At 35.9% G+C, this 15,152-nt stretch overlaps 1 non-coding gene across 1 annotated transcript; it reads left to right on the forward strand.

Annotated features, from left to right (window-relative positions):
- Positions 1–7,772: 7,772 nt before the first annotated feature.
- Positions 7,773–7,879, forward strand: LOC141663154 (small nucleolar RNA R71). The gene has a single exon (XR_012551238.1). It is a non-coding gene; the product is annotated as a small nucleolar RNA R71 (small nucleolar RNA).
- The last annotated feature ends 7,273 nt before the right edge of the window (positions 7,880–15,152 follow it).

The raw sequence follows: 15,152 nt of genomic DNA on the forward strand, positions 1-15,152 counted from the left end.
CAATAAATTAATCTTTGCAGATATAATTTATTTTCTTAATTAAATTATATGACTTAATTAATTAATAGAGAATTAATACTAACCCTGAGCAGCATCCATTCTTCTGAATATCTTCTGAAAATCACTGAGAATTATGAATCAATTCCACCACTTCAACGTTGACACTCGATGTACTGTCTGGTTCATGAGTGACTAACTTCCGTGACGTTTCTTCATGTCTTGACTTTGACACTTTGATTTTCTTCAGATTAAATCCTTGTAATTAATTAATACCCTGACGAGATCTCTGTCACTTGATTAAATCCACGATCTTGATTTATATCACTGAGGCATGATCAACTTCTTGAACTTCTTCCAGTGAATTAACTCCTCAAGTCTGTAGATGAACCTTGTTTCTGAATCCTTTGACAGATATTACTTTGCGAGATCTCTCTAACGGTAGATCCACTATTTACTTATTACATTCTTATTTGAGTTGAGTTGAATCCTCGAATATACAAATAGGCTATGACATATGACTTACACATATTTTGATTAACAGGAAATGGCATGCTACTAGTAAACATGTTATTCCACTAAGGCATGCTAAATGGTATTTGTGGCATACTAAATGCAGCATAATAAGGATTAGGTGCAAATGGCATATTAGCAAACTGTGCATTCATATTCTGTGTAGACATAGCATTCATAGGCATAGAAGGCATGATATTTATGTTAGGAAAATGAGGTGGCACAGATATGGAAGTAGACATGGCAGTTTTGCAATTAACAGACAAATGATTTACACTACCACACTTGACACAGATTTTTCTAGGAGCATATTTATTAGGTGTGTAGTTGTTATGCTTGTTAATTCCTACTTTACCATTTCTATTATTTTTCTTTTTATCCTCTATTTTAACCTCAATCTTTTCCAGTCTGTCACTCAATTGCTTGACATTCATATGACCAACATTAGCCTTTTTCTCTTTCTTCACTTGACTGGATTCTCGTGGAACAAAATTCTTGAAAACTGATCCATATTTCTCATTTAACTTGGCAAGTTTGGCTTTACTCACAGGTTTGCTCACAGTCGATGGATAACCCTTTTTGTTATCCGACGGATGATCTTCATCATCCGTCGAGTCTACATCTGTTAGCAATCCTTCAACCAAATTGGATTCCAGCTTCTCCTTATTCTTCTTTCAGGCTGCATCACAAAAGGACTCAATACCTTGAACTTTGGTGATTTGAGCATGAACATCTCTAGATATTTTCCATGCCATAATCACCTCTTGTTCTCGTTCAAGCTGCTTCTTCAAGATCTCTTCTTTCTTCAAGGACTCAGTTAATTCATCCTTAGCAATTTTACACTCAATTCTCAATTTTTCAAATTCAATGAACTGAGACTCTAGCACATTATTCCTCTCACTTAAAAACAAATTGTTTTCTTTGATTTTAGCATTTTCCTTAGTAAGAGACTTAAGTGTAACACGCATATGATATAATTCTGTAGACATGTCATTTATTGAATCATTACACTCAGCTTTAGATAAATGTGCAAGGTTAGTGGTGATTACCTGATTAGTTGAAGAACTTGTCTCTGTTTCATCAGACTTGGCCATTAGGTCTAGATTGACATAGATGACATCCTCATCCTCATCCAGACCATCTGCTTCCCAGTCATTTTCTTGTGTAATGAAAGCCCTTTCCTTTTGTTTAAGAAACTCAAAGTATTTCTATTTATAATCCACAAGCTCAAACTTCTTTTTACTGGAATCTGACTTTCTACACTCACCGGCAAAGTGCCCTGCTAAGCCACATTTGAAACATTTGAATTTTGATTTATCCACCATGTTTCTATTTGGCTTAGCTACTCCAAAGTTCTTCTTGAACTTGAGCTTGGAAAATCTTCTGGAAAGAAATGCAAGATGTTCATCAATATCCTTTATATCATCTTGGCTCAAAGAATCTTCATTTTCTGCTACCAGCCCCTTGCCCTTGTTTTCACAGACCTTTGAAGTTGATTTAACAGCTTTCATCTTCATCTCCTTCTCTTTCTCTAACTCCGCAACTAGTGCCATGGATCTTCCTTTCTTCTTTCCTCTCTCCATCCTCTCATCTTGCTCTATTTCAAGCTCATAAGTTTTCAGGATGCCATACAGTCTCTCCAAAGTAAACTCCTTGGAATCTACAGAGTTTCTCAATGAGACTATCATAGGTTTCCATTCCTTTGGAAGAGATCTAAGGAACTTAAGATTGAAGTCTTTTGTCTGATAGACCCTTCCATGCAACTTCAGAGCATTTAGTAGTTTTTGAAATCTACTAAAAATGTCAGTGAGAGACTCACTATCTTCACTATGAAAGTGCTCATATTGCTGAATTAGCAGCTGCATCTTATTTTCCCTGACTTGTTCAGTGCCATCACAGATAATCTGTATTGTATCCCAAACTTCCTTGGCAGTTTTACAATTGATGATGTTGTCAAACATGTCACCACCAACTCCATTGAACAGAATATTCATGGCCTTCTTATCCTTCCTGACTTGTTCAATATAAGGATCTGACCATTCATGCCTTGGCTTGGGAACTGATGGCTCATTTCCAGTTGCAGCTCTCATTGATACATGAGGGCCTCTCTCTATGCAATCTACATAAGCCTCATCTTGAGAAAGTAAGTGAAAATGCATTTTTACCTTCAAGTGATGGTAATTATCTTTGTCCAGAAAAGGAATCTTGACTCCTACATCCTTCTTGTTCATCTTGCTGTTTGTTGTGATCTTTAAACTCTTTGTTCTTCAAGAGCTTTCTCTGATACCAACTGTTAGTCCCTAACAATGCAACAAGAATTACAGAAGGGGGGTTGAATGGAATTCTTGAACCTTTTTCAAAATTATAAAATGTTCTATCTTAATAATATATAAGTGTTTGATTTGCAAAGTGCGGAATACGAAGTTAGTAAAATCAAAACACAAGTAATTAAAAAACACAAGTCCTTAAAAACTTTCTGGTGGATTTGAATGTATCCACCGGAGATATATATTATATCAAGAGAACTCTGTGTAGCAAGATTAGCTCACAACTGCTTACAAATATGAACAACTAAGTTTACAGAGAAATGCTAAGGATGCAGCTCACAATTGTTTCTCTGAGATAATGTTCATAGTCTTGTTCTTCTGTTCTATTTGCTACTTCTTGGTTTATATATCACCAAGATTACAAAGTAATAAGACAAGATAATAAAACAAAACCTATCAAGTCTAATACTATGCTGCTTCATTACTCTATTCCAGTATCTTTGAATATCTTCATAATAGCATGGAAATGGCAATGCTTCTTTGTTCTCTAAAACCTAGTTGAATAGGCTTCCACATTCCTTTTGCATACACTCGACACATGTGACTGTGTTGTCACTGTCAACAGATGTTTGAATTGATTATCCGTCGGGTACATGATCATCCATCGGGTTGCCTTGTTGATCATCTGTCAAGTGGCATTGTTGTTTATCCGTCAGGTAGCTATTTGGCACTTGACTTCATTTCATTTATGCAGAATTACAAGACATCATCTATGTACAATTAATCAACCTATTCTGCATATCTAATTAAAGTCAACATGACTTGAGTGCTACTACAGAATCTAAACAAGGTGTATGCAGAAATGTGATACAGACTCATTATTACACAAGCTACTCACTCGATGGATAATAAATTATCATCCATCGGGACTATATTGAGTCATCCGTCGGGACTATATTCCTTATCCGTCGAGTGCTACATTTTTCACTAAGTAAAATCTACTAAGGTGTTTTGTTAATGAAATCATCAAGTTCACAACATATCTACAACAGAAGCCACTGAGAATGAATGTCTCTACCATTCTTTTCTATCTCAAACTGAACCTAAAAAGGTTGAAGAAGCTCTACATGATGCTGAATGGGTCACAACAATGCAAGAAAAACTCAATGAATTTTAAAGGAATAAAGTCTGGACTCTTGTGCCAAGACCAAATAACAGATCTGTAGTTGACATAAAGTGGGTGTTCAGAAATAAAACTGACAGTGAGGGCATTGTTACAAGGAACAAAGCAAGACTGGTTGCAAAAGGTTACTCACAACAAGAAGGCATTAATTATGATGAGACATTTTCTCCAGTTATAAGGTTAGAGGAAATAAAGATCTTTCTTGCCTATGTTGCTCACAAGAAGTTTAAGGTGTTCCAAATGGATGTGAACAGTGCATTCTTAAATGGAGAACTCGAAGAGGAAGTTTATGTTGAACATCCTCCATGGTTCATTGATCCAAAGTATCCATATCATGTCTTTTTACTGGATAAAGCACTCTATGGATTGAAGCAAGCTCCAAGGGCCTGGTATGAAACACTTGCTTAATTTTTTCCAGAGAGTGGTTTCACAAGAGGTAAAATTGATAAAACTCTCTTTTATAAATACCATAGTAAGGACTTGTTATTAGTACAAATATATGTTGATGATATCATTTTTGGATCTGTTAATGGAAAACTTTGTGAGAGATTTGCAAAGCTAATGCAGTCCAGGTATCAGATGAGTATGATGGGAGAATTGAGTTACTTTCTAGGGTTACAAATCAAAAAGACTAATGAAGGAATCTTCATAAATCAATCCAAATACACCAGGAACTTACTCAAAAGATTTGGAATGCAAGACTGGTCAACTGCATCAACTCATATGGCCACTGCAACCAAGTTAGATTTAAATATTGGTTATTCGGTAGATATAACTAACTACAGAGGTATGATTGGCTCACTCATATATCTGACTGGTAGACTTGATATCATGTATGCTACCTGTTTTTGTGCAAGGTTCCAAGCAGACCCTAGAGAACCTTGGAGACGTATACCTTATTGGAGTATATTCCCTTGATTCTTAGTACATCCCTGACTGGGGCTAGTGATTTGCAATCCTCGCCATATGCCCTTGTTTTCTTTCCATGCGGGAGAGTTAGATGGAACTTTTCCCGCTTGGTTCATAATAAATTGAGTTTTGTTTGAAAAACTTTTACAAAGAACGATAGTACAACGAAACAACTAGAAGGATTCACAATTTAATAAACTTAGAGTTGAAAAGAAAGAAGAAGTAATGATTTGAATATGAATGAGACAACCACATTGGTACTTAAGATGGTCAGTCTTTCGTACCATATGGCATACAACACATTATTAGGTGGCGTCCCACCCGACTCTTTGTCATTCCGACAAAGCGTCTCACCGTAACACTGTTTGTCCCAATCAGAAAGCAAAACTTGAGGGGAACTATTAAATTTGAAAGGAATGCAATATCCTCCTTTTTCTTATCACCGTAATAATTTAATAATGAAAGAATTTCATACATATTCAGGAATCAAAAAGAATGTACGCTGTAGTATTCGAGAAAAGAAGATACTATTGGTCGCCATCCAGATTTCACTTATGTATATCTTTTGAGCTTGTTCGATCAATAAATCCCATTTGATTCATTTAATAACTTCAGAAAGTCCGCCGAAATGTCATCGTAATTTAAGCACTAGGATAACTTCTTACTTGTTTGTGTCTTTAGCTTCGTACCTGCATGTATAATACTTTAACAATTCGATCATAATTGCGCTCTTACCAAATAACTTCAAGTTTTATCTTTGCAAATTAAAATAACCACCAATCATTCAACATATCGATTCTTTTTTTATAATGTTCTTCCTTTAGAAAAGTCTAAAAATATTCCCAATCTTCTTCGGTCATACTCAGGCTTCTGCTAAATTAATGAATTCTTTGAACTCCGATAGTCCTAGTACTTGGATGAATAGTTGTTCCGTATGTTGATTCTGTTGTTAATCTTATCAAACAATATTTGTACCTTTCTGTTATGAATAATCAACTTCTTCATAATTGCGGGTTACTTTGTTCTCTGAATTAACAATACTAAGTCTGAAACAAGTACCCCTCCAGGTAATCCAGGTCTTTTAACAAATAAGAAACTCAAATAGTAACTTGACAACCAATGTTTTAAAACTTATTTTATCAAAAGGGCTTTTGGAAATTTTGTTAAGAAAAATCTTTTTTGAAAACTTGGAACTAACAATGAGATTTACAGAATGGGGGTTGAATGTAAATCTCAAAACTTTTTCAGGTGATGAGCAATTGCAATATTTGAATTCTTCTCCCAAGGCTTTTTCTAAGGCATCAGATCTTAGAAATTGATCAACTTCCGATTTGACCACCAAATCAACCAACTCCACTTTTAAGCACTCCTCATTATCAGTAAGAAATTTCATAGCATTGAACACATTGAAAGTTACATCTTGATCCAAGACTCGCATTGTAAGCTCACCCTTCTGCACATCAATCAGGGTTTGTCCAGTTGCCAAGAAAGGCCTTCCCAAGATTATGGGAATCTTCTTATCCTCCTCAAAATCGAGAATGACGAAATCAGCGGGGAATATGAGTTTATCCACCTTGACCAAGACATCCTCCACAATACATCTCAGATATGTAATAGAACGGGCGGCCAACTGCAAGGTTATGTATGTTGGTTTGGGATCAGGTAAGTCCAATTTCTTGGAGATTGGCAAAGGCATCAGATTGATGCTAGCTCCCAAGTCATATAAACATCTGTCAAAAGACACTTTCCCAATAGTACATGGAATAGTAAAGCTTCGGGGGCAACTTCTGCTGCAGCATAACACTGCATTCCTCTGTGAGAGCGACAGTCTCTAAATCATCTAGCTTCACTTTCCGAGAGAGAATACCTTTCATAAACTTTGCATAACTAGGCATCTGCTCGAGAGCCTCAGCGAAAGGTATGTTGATATGAAGTTTCTTGAACACCTCCAGAAACTTCTCGAATTGCTTCTCCAGCTTCTGCAACCTCTTAGGAAAAGGTTGTGGAGGATAGATCTGTTTCTCCCCTGTATTACCCTCAGGAGGAGTGTGCTCAACAGTAGTCTTCCTTGGTTCCACTTCTTCATCCTGCTGCTCTACCTCTTTCTCAGCCAGCTCTTGAGTTTTCTCGGGATTAGCAACCCTTCCAGACCTCAAAGTGATTGCCTTTAACTGCTCCTTAGCTTCCTTCTTCCCTGGTACTTCAGTGTCACTAGGTAGTGTACCAGGTTGACGATTTAGCAAGGCATTAGCAATTTTCCCAATTTGATTTTCCAAGGCTTGATAGAAACAGCTTGGCTCTTGCACATAAGCTTCAACTCCTCTAATTCAGATTTTTCATTAGCTTGCTGTAGCTGGAGTTGTTGTTTTGGTGCATACTGCGGTTGCTGAAAACCAGAGGGGTTATACTGTTTAGCTAGATACTGCTGATAAGGTTGTTGAACCACATCCTGAGCATTACTCCAACTGAAATTCGGATGATTGCGGGTGTTTGGATGATAGGTGGCTGGCACAGGTTGCTATGATCACTGGAAGTTGCTCATGAACTGAGTTGATTCATTAGAAATTGCGCACTGATCAGTCTCATGGGCACCAGAAAAAAGCTTACAGAAACTAGTGATTTGATTACCTCCATAATTAGCCAAAGTGTCCACCTTCATTATCAAAGCCTTAAGTTGGGCAGCTATAGTAGTTGTTGCGTCCAACTCCAGAATTCCTGCTACTTTGCCCTGAGTCAGTCTCTGGGAAGGATTCTAGTACTCGTTAGCAGCCATCAATTCAAAAAGTTCATAAGCTTCATCGTTGCTCTTAGCCCACAAGGCTCCTCCCGATGCTGCATCAAGCATGGGCCTAGAATTAGGTCCCAATCCATTGTAGAAACAACTGATAATTATCCAATCAGGCATGCCATGGTGTGGGCACTCTCTTAGCATCTCCTTATATCGATCCCAAGCCTCACACAGAGATTCTCCAGTTTGCTGCGCGAATTGGGTAAGAGCATTCCTGATTGCTGCAGTCTTCGCCATGGGAAAAAATTTAGTCAGAAACGTTTGAGCAAGATCTTCCCAAGTTGTGATAGACCCTGCCAGTAGAGAGTGTAACCAACACTTAGCTTTGTCCCTCAAAGAGAATGGGAAGAGTCGCAGCTTGATAGCATCTTTAGTCGCACCATTGAACTTGAAAGTGTCGCAGATCTCGATGAAATCCCTGATGTGCATGTTAGGGTCTTCGGTAGGAAAACCCCCAAACTGAACTGAGTTTTGTATCATCTGGACCGTGCTTGATTTAATCTCAAAAGTGTTAGCCGCGATGGCTGGTCTAATGATGCTAGACTGAATGTCATTAATCTTAGACTTAGAATAGTCCATCAAAGCCTTTGGATTCTCTGCTCGATCACCCATAGCTTCTACAATTGGCTCTTCAAATTTCTCTTCTTCTTCTACCTTCTTTTCTTCCTCAAAAACTTCCCTACGAATTACCACAAGTTCTGCCTCGGCTTTATCCAGTGTTCTCTTAGGAGTACGCGAACACGTATGCATACACGCTCGCTAGATCACCTGAAATAAAACAAGGAAACAAATAAGTAACAATGTCTGAGTCAATGAACTTTAATGACCACTGATGGAAAGCACATAAACTAGTAATTAACATTGTAGTCCCCGGCAGCTGCACCAAAAACTTGTTAGTCGCTAAACACGCGCTAATATTACACGCAAGTATACGAGTTCGCAAGTAGTATAAAGTATAAATCAGATTCGATCCCACAGAGACTGTATTGGTTAACTATCTAAATTATGCACCTAAATAACAATGTATAGTTATTATTCAATGCTAAGACAACAACAAATTAAGAATTTTATAACTAAGAATTACGCTAACAATTATAACTAAGAGAATAAGATAGACTGAGTTAATATATATGACAAACATGGGATTCTAACTTCATTAAGTACTTCATTCAATAGCCTTATTATTCTCAACCTTAGCATGCAATGGTGATGACACTAATCAGATAACAAGAAACTGATAAACGCCAACTTCCATTGCACAAGTATCATTCTACTAGACATCCAAAAAAGAGATAGAAGCTGAATAGGCACCAATTATATTGAGACCCTATATCTGTATAGAATTTGAAAACATAATGGTTTAAGCACAAGTTATCTATCTTGATTACATACGGAAAGTAAGATGGTTAAAATTACCAACAGATCATGCATAACAATACATGAACCTATGCTAGCATGGCAAGTTCTAAATCCTTAAATTCACTTTCGCTTCATTAAGAATTAACACGCTATCTTATAAGTTCGTGACACTCATAGAGGAATAAGCACAACCATAACTAGGATATCATACAATCACCACACACTAAGGCATCAAACAATTTAACTAAATAAATCCATAAATAAATCCGCTAGAACCCCATGACAACGATTAGCCCATAATCGAACTCATCGCCAACGTGGGTTCCAATAAAAACATAATATAACAAACGTAGTCTTTATACGAATAAATAAACCAAAGTACACACAAGAATATAGGTTCAGTAAAACAAGAAACAAGCATCCAAATAACAACTCAAAACAAAGATTCACAAGAATAAACTAGATCGTCTTCGTCTTTGTTGAATAATGCCAAAAGGTCTCTTGCCGTCTTCTCCCTCCTTGATGTCTTCAAAACTCTGAATATCTGAATAGATATATTGTAAAAACGACCTAGGTTATGTTTATATAGCAGTCCATGCATTCCCAGGAGTCCAGAATTCGAATTGCACAAGAATTAGTATTTTTTAATCCCGACCCAGCGCGACCGCGCGCTTCACCAGTGCGGGTGCGCTGACTTTCTGTTTCCCCGGTGCGGCCGCGCGCAATACCAGCGCGGGCGCGCCTGCCTTCTGCCAAAAAATCTTTTTTTCTTTTCTTTATTCCTTGCAGCTTCGATCCGGTCTTTCAAGCTTTTATTCCAACACATCCTAAACACCATATTAGCATCAAAACAATGCTAATTCACCTGATTCATGAAGTAAAGCCTGAAATGCAAAAACACTTGAAAACATGTTAAAACACAAATAACTTGAGTATAAATACACCAACTCAAAGCTTATTAGAGCATAAATAAGTGTCATAAATGCCGCTTAACACTGTTTACCAATGATCAAGTCAAAAATGTAGTTTTGATGGGAGGGGTGAGACCCCTTATATAGATGTTGTGACTCCTTGAATTGTACTAGGGTTATGAGACTTGGGGGACAATTCTCAAAAATTAGAATGGAATTTGGAGTCCTATAATGCAGAAAGTTGATTCCTTATCCTATGAGATTTCTTGAAGGCCACTCTCCAAGGAGTTGTGTCCTTATTTGGACTTTACTAACCAACTAATTTATTCCTTATTAATTAATTATGAAATTAATTAATATTCAGGGCTATTGGGCCTCTTTTGTTCCATCAGGCCTGATCAAGGTGCCAACCTTCATGGGCCTGATCAATGTGTTAACCTTCTTGGTCTGAATGTCATACATATGGCCTTCTTTAATGCGCCTTGCAGTCCTAGATGCAATTAATGCAACATTAATGATGTAATTAGAATTTATTTTATCCCCTATCACCATCCTTATTTGTTGAGTATAGATATACAACAAACAAGCTTTCTTTCCTTATTCCTTTCAAAGCAACTTCACTAGTCTTTTTGTTGATAATTGAGCAATCTTCTTTTTCAAAATTCACCCTGAATCCCTTGTCTAATGAATTGGCTGACACTTAGAACATTGACTTTAAGTCCAGCAAATAGTGCTACATCTTTTATGACAACATTTCCAGAAACTAGCTTGTCATATCCTGTAAAGCCTTCCAGACCCGGGGTATAAGTCCGGGGGTTACTAGCTAATCACCAAACCTGTACAATCTGATTAACAATTAATAAAGAAATGAAATTAAACCCCTTTAACACTAACCATGATCTTTTTAGGTTGAAGTATGAAAACAAGAACCACTAACTACTTTATTACAAACCAAATTCAAAATCTCACAACTCTCTTTATTACAAGCCATTATCTAATCTTCCTGGATTGGGATCAACACCTTGGGTATGAGAGGATCCTGAGGCTTGACCCTCTTCTTTACCACTCGAGTCCTGATGGGTTTCATATTCCTTCTTAACTGAAAACAATAAGGTGAATGACAACAAAAAGGGTGAGCCAAAAATTGCTCAACAAGTCCACAAAAATATAAACAGTGTTAAAGTATTTTAAATGAATCCGTAATCCCGGGTATATCTGCAAAGATATAACCCTCATGAGAATAGAAAGAAGGCCATTACTGCCGAGTACAAATGAACTAAACTGGACACAAGTTCGCATCTATATTCTGCTGATCAGTCAGAATATAATGCAGATCTATATCTCAATATATAGATCCAGTCGGGTACCCAAGCACTACGGCCCATGTCGAGGCACCAGTCAAATCCCGTTCCTCAGGATTAAGACACACTCAATCCCAAAAATATCATTATCCAGTCCATCGCTTAGCAACCGGAACAATCGGTATGCTTTGATATATTCTAATCACCAGAATATATCAGTCTCAATGTATCACCAATGGAATATGAATCAAGAATCCAAAGAAACGGAGAAATCAAGAATCGAAATGAAATATGAACAAAGGAATAGCAAGTGTGTATCAGTGATTAAGAACAAGAATCAAAAGAGTGCAAATGTGATAAGCATCTGAAGAAATGTCACTATTCTGAAAATAGAATAGGGGAAAAACTTGCCTTCTGCGCGACTCACTGCAATTAGATCACTTTCATCTATCACCTACTCGACCTGCCTTGCTGGCTTTGCTTCTGTTAGCAAAATAGACTGGTTACGTCATTTTGTACTTCAATTGCATCTTGAATCGACTTCACACCGTTCCTACCATCACCCCTGCCCTTATGACTGACTCATGTATTACTTATTAGCAAATAAGACTCAATTAACCACGTAATACACATAAGCACATAACCACATAATCATTTTTATAGTTAAAATATTTTTTAGAACCAAAATCGACTCGCTGATCGCTCAACTGATCGCTATTTGACTCGTGTCCCATTTTTCCAGGATTTTTTGGACTCGTCTCGACACGCATTTCGACTGATAATCAAACAAGTAACAAAATCAACTAATTTTTAGAAGAAATTAAGCTTTAATTTAATTTTTAATTAAAAGAATTCATTTTTCTGAGTCAAAGGGCTTTCGTTTCACTCGAATCGGACTAACGGTCTAATTATTATCAATTAAACACTGATAATTGAATTTATTATTCACTATAAATAATTACTACTAATTTTTAAAACTCAAAAATAGTTTTTAAATAATTATTTAAGAAAAATCAGAATTAAAAATGATTTTTCTATAATTTTTGGAATTAAAATTAATTTATTATGATTTATTGAAAATGATTTAAAATGAATTAAAATAAATAATTAATAAATAGTTAATAAATAATAAATAGATAATAAATAATTAAGAAAATAATTCAATCTGATTTTTTTGAAAATAATTCATAATTATTTATAATATAAATCAATTAATTAAATAATTAATTAATCAATTTATAAAATAAATAAATCTGATTTTTAAAATCAATAAAAATAAAATAAAAAATAAAAATCCAGAAACAGATGTCTGAAATCAAACATCTGACAATTCAGATTAAAACCGGGTAATCTGAACAGGTCAAACGGGTCAAAATTCGGGTCGTGAAGAACACGCCGGATTTTGCCCAGAATCCGGCCACCGGAGCAGATTCCGGTGGGCCAATTTCAGGCCAAAAACGGAACCGTTTGGTTCGTTTTTCACAAGGTTTTAATTCCAAATCATTTCACCAATCTGATTCCGACCACAACATACCAAAAACATCTCAGAATCTTCATCTCCAATCAAAATCAAATTCAACTCCGGCCAAAAACCTATCTTTTGATTCCGTAAACCAAACTCAACGTTCCATAGTGGAAATTAAAGCTACGAACACATACAATCAGAGCCCTAACATATCAAGGATCAAATATGCACAGAAATCATCGAGTTGTGATTTGAAGATCTGACAAAAACCCTAGAATTCGTGAATCACTATACAGACATCGTTCGTTCAATTAAACACCATGAATCAACTGTAAATCATCGAACAAAGCTATATCAATCATCAAAACATCAAAATAACCCTGCAATCAAAAAGTCCTAATTCTAACATAAACCCTAGAATTTGAAAATCAAAAACTACGAATTAAAACGTGAAATTGATGCTAGAGTTGGAAAGAACAGATCAAAACCTTTGATTTATATACTCGAACTGCTTGATTTGGTACTGTAATCTGCTCAAAATCACGGCTTGAATTCTCGACCCAACCCTGTTCTTCTCGACCCGAATGACAGAGATTTTTTGTATTTTTCTGAATTTTACTGATTTATTAATTATAATTAATTAATAATTAGGCTATTTATAATAGTAAAATTAATACTCCTAAATAAAATTAAAGGGGCTAATTACACATCTAATAAAAATATTTGACCCTAATTTTTATTATTTTTTAGTATTAAAATTTAATTTTTAAATATTTTATATATACAATATATATGCCAAAATTTCCCAAAAATTGTGAATATTGCAAAAATACAAAGAAATAATATAAATGAAAGTCCTATAATTTTATAAAAATTAAAATGTGATTTTTGTGGGGTTTTTATCACCCAATGGGGCCCGGAAAAGTCATTTTTCGCAATACGAGAAAATTTATAAAATATCTAGATATTCAGAATAATGCGATGGTAAAAGCCATTTGATGAAAAATAAGGCCCATTATTTTATTTGAAATACTGGCTTTAAAATCATGGTTTGGGTCGTAAAATGTTTGAAATAAAAGCGATGAATGCAAAATAAAACATCTGAAAAATATCTTAAATATACAAAAATGACACAGAATGCACGTAACATGTAACAGTTAGCGTTTGACAGATAATTACACATAAATGACATATTAACACACCTTATTTATTATAAATATGATATAATACAGAAATAAATTTCCCAGGCGTTACATATCCCATTATGAATCCTTTGTTGTTGTCTCCAAAAGTCACCAATGGGCCAACCATCTCCTCAAATTATGATAGCAGGGCCTTATCACCTGTCATATGTCTAGAGCATCAATTGTCAATGATTCATATGACTCTTTTCACCTTACCCTGCAAACAATGAGGATTAAGTGTGTTTAGCTACCCAAGCAGTGTTGGGTACTTTCTTCTTTTTCACTGATGTAGCAGAAGTAGAATTTAATGATTCAAAAAGAACAATGTTCATTGATTGATTTACATTTTTCTTTTTAGCTATATAACCAAGATTAACTTCCTCGAGGTCTACTCTCAGTTTAGGACAGCTTGTCATTACTTTCATATTGCAAGGAATGCAATCAAATTTGTCACAGAATAAATTGGGGTCTTTAGCCTTTGCTTCATTGTATTTGCATGCTCCCACTTTTGGCTCACTAACAGCCTTTTTACAAAGGTGAGTTAGGTGATTAGTTGAGCCACACTTTTGACATTATTTCCTGGGAGCATCTGCAACAAATGCAAAGTTATTATTCTTGTTCACTCCAATTTTCCCATTTTTTTTCTTCTTCTTCTTTCCTGCATTCTCAGTCTTGATTTCCTTGATTGGTATCTTAGAAACTTGATTAACCATGGGCTTCTTCTCAGTTTTAGTGGTAAGAGTGATATCTTCATTCTTCTTTTCACTGACTTCATCTACAAGTTCTTTCTTGATGAGCAACTCAACCTCACTAAAATTAACTTCACATGTGATATGGATAGAAAATACATCCTAAAGACACATTAAATGTCACAAAAATTACACTTGGGCTTTTTGTCTGAAGTCCAGTACAGACCTGTCTAGTCTGAACTCACAGTAGACTCAAGATGGCCCATGTAGGCAAAGCCCACTAGCCGAGGTCATCATGGTCCACGAACACAAGTTGTTCACGGACTAGGCCCAACACGGATGGAAGAGGAGAGACATGTGTTCTAAAAGGAGTCAAAGTCTTACACATAAGGTTCTGGAGTTCCTTCCCTTATAGGACTCCTAATTACCATCTAAGTTGGATATTTGTCCACCAAATCTCCCAACAGAGTCTAACCTTAGACTCACCTCTATATAAAGGGCTCTACCCCTAAACCTAGAACTACGTTTTTGACTTGATTCTCTACAATACAAAGATACGTAGGCATCTTGCAAGGATCGATAGCCC

Source organism: Apium graveolens, chromosome 5, assembly GCF_009905375.1.
Source record: "Apium graveolens cultivar Ventura chromosome 5, ASM990537v1, whole genome shotgun sequence".
NCBI lineage: Eukaryota > Viridiplantae > Streptophyta > Magnoliopsida > Apiales > Apiaceae > Apium > Apium graveolens.